General features: G+C 42.1%; 1 long non-coding RNA gene across 1 annotated transcript in view; it reads left to right on the forward strand.

Annotated features, from left to right (window-relative positions):
* The window catches only part of LOC109292060, a 22,657-nt gene that overhangs the window by 5,238 nt on the left and 8,834 nt on the right, over positions 1-8,585 (forward strand). Inside the window, exon 2 of the long non-coding RNA XR_002096033.1 lies at positions 8,044-8,047. This is a non-coding gene — a long non-coding RNA (uncharacterized LOC109292060). The remainder of the gene's footprint in view (positions 1-8,043; positions 8,048-8,585) is intronic.

Genomic DNA, 8,585 nt, shown 5'->3' on the forward strand with positions numbered 1-8,585 from the left:
CAGGTACCAGGCTAGGGTGGGGGCTTGGGCAGGTTGCTCGTGATGCTGTAGACAGCATGGCTTTGGCCTGGGTCCAGGGTATGAGGATCTCCGTCAGTTGCTGCATAAAGGGGATGGACTTGCAGGCACTCCTGGACCAACAATTGTGGTTGAATGATCATAATGATCCACTGTGCCTGCAAAGCCTTGACCTTTATGTGGCACTGCTGCACCAACTGGTTGTGCCCACACTCCCACATCTGGCCTGCCAGCCCCTCATAGACGTAGGCGTTCAAGCGCTTGCCCCATGTGAACTGGTGCTACACCTCTGCCTCACCCCATAGCGCCACAATAGTTGCCAGTCCTCTTCTGTGACCAGCTGGTGGTCACAGGTGTCAGTGAGGAGGATGCCGTCAGGTTCCCACACCAGCTTTCTGGGCCTCTGTGAAGTTGTCCCTGTGCTGCCAGGCCTGAGCAGCTGCCTGCAGCACCCAGCACAGAGGCAAAGCACAGGACTGGCAGCCATATGGCAGAGGCAATGCTCTGCAGCACCTGCAGGCTCCAAACAGGCTGCTGGGGGTGGGCTGCAGGCAAGTAGAGCACACCCTACCAGCCAGAAGCTGCCTGCAGCTAGGCCTGGGGACTAGCACATCTGGCAGGAGGCTACAGCAGCCTGCAGCACTCTGGAGGCCTAGACGGCCTGCTCCTGGCAACTGTGCAGCACTGCAGTGCCAGGTAGCAAGCTAGCCTGCCCAGGGGTACACAGGGCCTGGAGTGGCCTCAGGCTGCCTGCCAGTTTGCCCCAGGGATTAAAATGCCTGCAGGCTTTTAAGAGCCTGAAGCAGGGGCTGCCATAGAAGCAACCCAGCCCTGGGGCAAGAGGGGCTCCATGCCCAGAGCCCTGGGGCTGGCCTTAGGCTGGCCCTCTAGTGGCAGGGCTGACCTGGGAGCAAATTTGCTCCCATGTCACACCTACACACCTGTAACTTTGCAGTAACTTCACAAGTAAATTGGCTAATCATGAGTAAATTGGTCCCACCAAAGAACATGTACAATGAAAGTAGGAACACAGAGTCCAAATTAAAAAAAATGCCTAAGGGTAGCTCCTTTCATCAACTGATTTGTAGTCTTATGAAGACAAAAAATAAACCCCTCTGGATTGCTTCCCCAATTAATCAATTTAGAGTCTCAGGGGCAAAGAACAAACCTTTCTTGGTTGTTTCCCATGCTAGGCAGCCCTTACCCAGATCTCTTTAAAAAAGAAAGGGAGTTCTTGTGGGAAGTGGAAAAACAAACCAGAACAGTGATTTCATTTCAGATGTTTCCCTAGTTTCTGGCAAAAGACATATTTATCTCTGAAGGCTTTTAGTACATGTTTGAACAAATGCAGAACTGACAGAGCCAACTGTAAATCAATATAGTTCCACTGAAGACAGTCAACTCATACTAACTGAAAGTCAGCTGTGTATCCAGCCTGTGGTGTCTATTCTGTTCTCAAAGCAAATGCTAAATGGCACTCTGCATATCTTTTGAAGGTTGAATTTTGCCCTGTGAAAAATTAATAACCCTTTTCTCATCATCTAGTAGTAACAAATAATCATAAGTGGCCTGATTCTCCCCTACTCTACATCCTGTGCCATCATTTATACTTGTGTGTATAAAGCATTTCTGTTTTGATTGGATAGTATTTTATATCTACTTTGCCCAAGTGTAAAGTGACTACACTAGGAATAGGTTAGTGAAGAACTAGACCCAAATATTTTTAGTAAATGTAGTTTTGATAGTTTTACTCTAGATGGCAGTGTGGAAACAGGAAAAAAGAACTTCCACCCGGACTTTCCACCGCTATGTTAGACCTTTAGCATTCACCATTTTATTACATTTTTAATGTCTGACTATTTAAAATCATATCAAAATCAAAATTCCCAATGAGTTGCTTTGAAAAACACCTATAGGCCAAGTGTTCAAAAAGGGGGCAAAAATCATTAAAACATGCAATATTAAAAGCAGTATGACTAAGTAATGAACCTTTTGTCAAAGCTTCATTAACAGAATGGAAATTTTTTTTAATATCCGATTTAAAAATATTAGATTTTAACAGATCTTAATGAATTCTCAGAAAAGCCAAAAGTTGCAGGATTATATTTCTATGTGGACTTTTTTCTCCTAAAATGACAAAAATGGTATTATTTAAAACCATGTTCCACTCAGGCTTGGATCCAGACTGCCTGGTGTTTAAATGGTCTAAATTTAATGACCACTCTGTAAAATGTCTTTCTTCTATTCCACGTCTTCTACCTGCACATCCCCATTACACTAATGCATGTACACAAGCCTATGGAAACTGTTTTATGGCCCTGATAAGTAGCAGATGTGCATAACTGTAAGCACACAAAACATGGCCTTTGTATATATAACTTAAATGGTTTTGTTTATGACTAGCAGAACAAACACTGTACAAAAGAAGAGATGCTGTTAACCTTAGTTATGCTGATATTTTTGATGTTTGATATCTTTGTGAAGGTATTTAACTGTATTTTAAATCACAGTATTGATGACTGTCTAAATGAAGGTGATCCAGGAATGTTATAGTAAAATCCTGAACAAGGTTAGGAAATATTTATAAAGCGAAATGATATAATTCATCTGGAGTCACACCAGTTTTCATGAACTCACTGGGAACCTATGCTCAGTAACCTATTTTACTGTGCATTAAAGTGTCACGTAAAAAACATGCAATTACACTAATGTGCAATAAAATAGGCTACTGCACATTAAGTATCATTTTTAAACTATGCACATTCATTACTGAACATTAAGGTAACCTAATGCACATTTGGTACCAAATTTAATGAACATTAGGAAAAGTGCCTTAATGCATATGCAGACACACCTACTGAGGAGGTAACTCCTCACAACTAAGGACTGGAAAATGTTAACTTCTAAAGAATGCCACTGTTGTAATATTAAGCTAAGAATACATAAATACTAGCGGCCCCACTCTCCTCCTACTCCCAGCTGAAACTGTTTTCAAATAATTGCAATCTACACAAGGGTACATGGAAGAAAGGAAGTAGGAACAGGCCTGCTGCTACAGATTTATGCTAAATCACCATCAGAGCCTTCTAAGAGGCTTTTTACATACAGAGAAATGCCTGGTTATTGGTTGATGAACTGAGTAACTGCAACAACAACAAAACAGAACTGGGTTCTACCAAAACCACAAATTCCCAGTAAGGGTGACTGGAATGAGCAGCTGAATCAGCACCTGTTCTTTAAATGCAAATGGAAAATATTGCCATAATGTGACTCATAGCATAACATTGTGCACTACTCAAAGGCCAAGAATGCAAACTTATAAAACTGTGTCTAACAATTTAGAAATAAATGTTGTATTGTTAGGTTTTTTTAGTTTCTTGTTCTTCTTCCTGTTCTTCTAGAAAACCTTGTCAAACAGTTTTCACTGAGCAAGATGAAGATGGCGGTAAAGTCAGGTCTTGAACAGAATTGATTCCTGAGAATCAGACATTGGAATATGGGGTAAGGTTCCTGGAAAAGAAGTTTGCTGTGTGCCATTTTGTCATTGCCCCTGCTGGACGATAGGTTTACCATGGTACAAAGGTAGGTTGATAGGTTGAAAGTATATAAGCAACTGAAGCTGAGAAACTCGTTTAGATGGGTTGCAACAGTATGGAGGTGGGAGCAACACCCTATGGACACTTGAACGACACCACAAAAAGTGGAATGAGACTAATTCTCATGGCTAGTGCTTCATTAGCAACCCAATACCATATCCACCCAGGTTCGAGCTCCCCTACAATTTATGGATTAAACTAAACAGGATCCGCTCTGGAGCTGGACACTTAAATGCCACGCTCCATAAGGTTGGCTTAAAGGACAGTCCATTATGTGTGTGGTGATGCACCACAGATTGCTGACCACCTCCTCATGTGTGCAGCACACCCATGGACCCAGGATGACGACCTGGTAAGCATCAACAGTAAAGCATTATCATCACTTTAATGTGGCTCCACCACATTCATGATCTGTAGAGGAGGAAATGAAGTATATGAGAGAAGAATAAAAGAAAATTGCCCCTACTAGGGAACTTGTATGAAGCACTCATAAAGGAATGTCAAGGTATTATCTGTGTCTGAGTCCCACAGGCATAATAAGCAGTTTCTATGCTTTGGACAGCAGAGGCAGCTGAGCTGGAAGCAATGGGAGGAAGGGCAGCAGTGGTGGGTGCCATTCTTGCCCCCCCCCCTCCCAAATCAGCAATCAGAGTTGGTGTATTGATGACCCAAATAGTAGTTACACTACTATTTGGTAATTTTAGAATTGGAGGTCTGTTGTGGAGGTAGAAGGAGACAACCCAGGAGAACAGAATGACTTCAGCAGCATTCAATGTATCACAGAAGGAAATATGCTAGGACTCAAGGTTTTTTTAATATTATTAAATTAAAATTCCCATTTTAAAACTACCCCAGTCTATAAATGCAACACATCAAGTAAACAAGGTACACTAAAAAAAATATCTAGACTCCGTGTCACAGATTTCTCCTCCAAAAGGGAGCTGACCTGAAAAAAACTGGTTTGTTACCACTTAACAGTAGGGCTGCTATCTAGCAATGTTCACTGTCATTAATAGAAGTTATGGGGGAAAAAGATGTTTGTAGACTAACTCTTTGATGTCTCCCTCTGTCTGGTGCAGCACTTCCACAGATTCACACACAGCCATCTGGTGACCATCTGTAGCTTATCAAACATAACAGGACAATTCCAAGCAGCTAACAAAGCAGGAAACTTGGTATCTGGAGCCTCCATATAAAGACCTAGGATCCTAGAATTTCATCCTCTCTAGTGCTTTACCTGATATTTTCCCTGAATACTTAATTGGGCTTAATTCAGCTCAAAATAAATTGTCTTAACTCATCTGAAATGAAGGGAGGTGCACCCATATGCTTCAGGCTGAATATGGCCCCCATTTAACTCCACAATACCAGCTGGTACAGACTTGGAAACTCTGATTTCTGACACCAGTTCAGGCTAAGCTGCTGGGAATTCACTATTGGTAGATTCCTATCAGCACCCTAAAGAGTTTTAACTGGTCGCCGAGCTGCCAAAAATCCCCACTGAAAGGTACCAAAAAGTCCTGCTGCCCCTGCTTTGAAGTAGTCAAATCAATGCATTGAGACTATACATCCTCCAGCCCCGCTTCATCACACACTTTTATTCTGCAGCACTGCCTGCTCTTCAGGCAGGTCTGAATCCTTCTTGTCACCCAGCATATGCCAATCTGTGACTGTCTGGAACTTCCAAAATCCACTTTCTAGCCTTGTGCCTTCCTTTAGCATGTGCTATACATCATGGATAAGCCCTGTATGTTTGTTTGAGCCAAGTACCAGAAAAAGAGAAAAAAAGTATTGCATCTCCCTCTCAGGAAGTTGGTGCTTTAACAGTAGATCAGCCCCTTTCAATACCAAGAAGTACCAGAAGAATATGCAGTATTATTTTGCAGCCTGTCTAGATGGTAGCTACTGCTGTTCATTCTGCCCTTCCCATTGTTCTTACTTCTAAACACAAGCACCACCAATAGGCCCTGAACAAAGTAATCTATCGTTATGTCCCCAAGTCCTGTTGGGATTCCACTATTTGCAAACAAAAAGATTGGGTACCATGGCTGTAGTTCATCTTTCTCACTCTAATCTGTTTGGGAAATGTTAGAGATATAAGCCAGTGCTATTAAGCTGGTGTTTGAGAGGGGATATAATTAGGGCTCTACTTAAATTGCAGCTGGACTTACCAATTTCACATGTTGGCCACAGTATGAAGAGCAAATTCCATGATTGTGCTCCAGCAGATCTGCCCCTCAGCTCTAACTGGCAGAGAGCACCACCCCACCACCCTCTGGGGGCGGGGAGAGGGGGGCTGGGAGAAGAGATGAGTGCGTAGTGGCCATCTTTTCTGCTGCCTGCTGTGCCACCCCATCATTCAGTACCTTCCCCTCCTGGGCAGGCTGTGGGGCTGGGCCGCAGCAGTAGTGTGAACCACTGGCTCCCACTGAGGAGCAAGCAGTTTATTTTTATTAAGTTTGTTGTTGCTGATTGTTTAATACAATTCTGGATTTCACAGTTTTAGCGAATCTGTGAAACCAAGATTTTAAGTAGACCCCTACATATAATGGATCAACTCTTCAATTAGAGGGAATTGGCACAGTTCCATTGAATTGGAACTATGTTAATTGGAGATACGCCAAAGGACACCAGCTGAGGATATGGCCCCTTTTCTACGATCATTTCCTGGAGGCTTGCTCATAATTCATTACTGTTATTTAAGGAGTCGAAATACAAAGTATCTACAAAAACTCCATTCACTGTACCTCAGTGAATGCTAGACTGACACAATTTTGAAAGTCCTGCATGATTGTCTGGCTGCAACATGAAAATAGTAAATAGCAGTAAAGGAATCTTGGAAGGCTTTTGTCCTGAAAAAGTATTGTGAAATTATTCATTGTTGTTAAGTCTGTTGCTGGAGTTGTGTAAACTAGAAACAGGTAAGCTGATTTATATAGAAGTAAGGATATCTAGTAAGAGTGCTAGTGTTTTTGCTGAATTTGAAGATTGTATTTGCATAGGAAGAAAGGTTGTGAAAAGTAAATTCTATTTGTACACCTGGACTGCAAACAGAAGCATCAGCACATTTCAAGAAAACTTGTCTTTAAGTATCTCTAGCCATCCTCAGAAACTGAATTTTGGGACCACAGGCTGCCTACAGAAATGAAGTAAAAGAAACAGACTTGAGAGAGAGGAAAATAATTGAACTGAAAATGTCCAATAGGAAGGAGGCCTGTGTGGACTCTCTAAAACAAAAAGGGGCTTGCTCAGTATCCCCTGATAAGGCAGGCAGAGAAAATGGGACCTCCAAAAATTGGGAGATGGTGGGTTTTCATGCTGTATCCTGAAGGGAGTGTAGGCCAACCCAGTAGGGGAGCAAATATCTTGCAACTGGGGTAGGGAGGACTAGTATTTAAATCACTGCATATTTATGAAAAAGTAAATTACAGGTTATCTAATAATACAGGGAAGCAGTAATCATTGAGATGCAACCGAAGGTTCATTTTCTAAGTGAAAAGCCAGGCTTTCAAACCACTGGATACCCAATCTAAAAACAGAAATCATGTGGGAACTGGAGTTAAATTTATTATCTTAAGGGAAAGGAAAAACATTCTTTATGAAAACAAAATTGTTTGCCAGAAAGGGAAAAAAAATACACTTAAGCACCATCAAATCATCTCTCTACAATGATTTATGAAACTTATATTTAAAGAAATAAAGCCCCTACTTTCTTTGTTTTTAAACATTTATTTTAATGTAACAAGAAGTACAATCTGAAAAGGAATCCTGCTTGTTCTGATTCTTTTCCAGGCACTAGCCTTTGTCCATTTCAGGTGATTTGTTTGAAGTCCTTGGTAATCTTCTCTTTTCGTTGTTTAATTTAAATGAGGTAATGGGCCTGATTTAGTTAAATGATTTAAAAAGCCAGAAAGTCAACAAGGAAACCTATATAGGGAAGCATGAGAGCTTGTTAGGGAAACCTGGGTTGTGGGGGAGTATTCCTTTTGTTTTGTTTGCATAATGATAATGAGAAGGGTGGGTCACTGAGGCAGTAGCAGAGAAGACCTGAAGAACTGCAGAACGTGACTATTATGCAGGAGTTAGGAGTGAACACTTCTCTTGAATAGGTACCTATGGAAAGTTACTAATTCAGAAGGTATCACTTGATGGAGCTAGAGGCAATGGTGGAGTTCAGAAAAGCATCTGAAGATGTGATAGAGGAAAGAGGAGAGAGGCTGCAAACACAGTTCACAATTTGCTGATACCTGCAGAATAAAAGCACCTGGAGGCAGAGCCCCTAAATAAAGAGGATGACATGAAAGCATATGACCATGAAAGCAGGTGACTGAAGAAACCATTTAATGGAGGAGAAATAGGACTGAGTAAGTTTGCTGTGCTGGGTGTGTCACTACATTTCCCCTCCCAGGCACTGTGCTCACAGAAGCAGTTCAGTCTGAATTGCAATGATTAGCACGTGAGAAGCTGACTGAGGGACAGTTTCAAGGGAACTGAGATGCAGAGGCCAGTGATTGCACCCAATTCTAATAAGCTGACCCTATGAAAGAACAATGGTCACAGGCCATGTCTCAGTTTCTGTTCCCTACTGAACTGGCCAAAAGATGGGTGGGCATACAGAGATCTGAACCTGAACTGTATATCATTGCCCCACACAAAGGCAGAGGTGTGGGAGTCTGGAACGTACCTCAAAAAATGAGGACAGATTATGAGAGCCCTGAGAACTTGCCATCCCATAGTGAGCATGTTTGTGTTTTCTCTGCTATATGTGGCTGCTCTCGTTAGTATTGCCTGATGGGTAACACCCCAATAAACGAGTGTCTAGTTTGGAGGAGCTTGCTTTGGTTCTCTTGTACTTTTCTAGAGGAAATAAAATCCCCCAGAGACATCCTGGTGTAACAGGAAGAAGACAAGAGTAACTGGACTCCCCAAAAAGAGAGGAAGCGACAATAAAGAGAGCCAGAGATTGGAATC

The sequence above is a fragment of the Gavialis gangeticus genome, unplaced genomic scaffold (genome assembly GCF_001723915.1).
Source record: "Gavialis gangeticus isolate Ggan-Ray unplaced genomic scaffold, GavGan_comp1, whole genome shotgun sequence".
NCBI lineage: Eukaryota > Metazoa > Chordata > Crocodylia > Gavialidae > Gavialis > Gavialis gangeticus.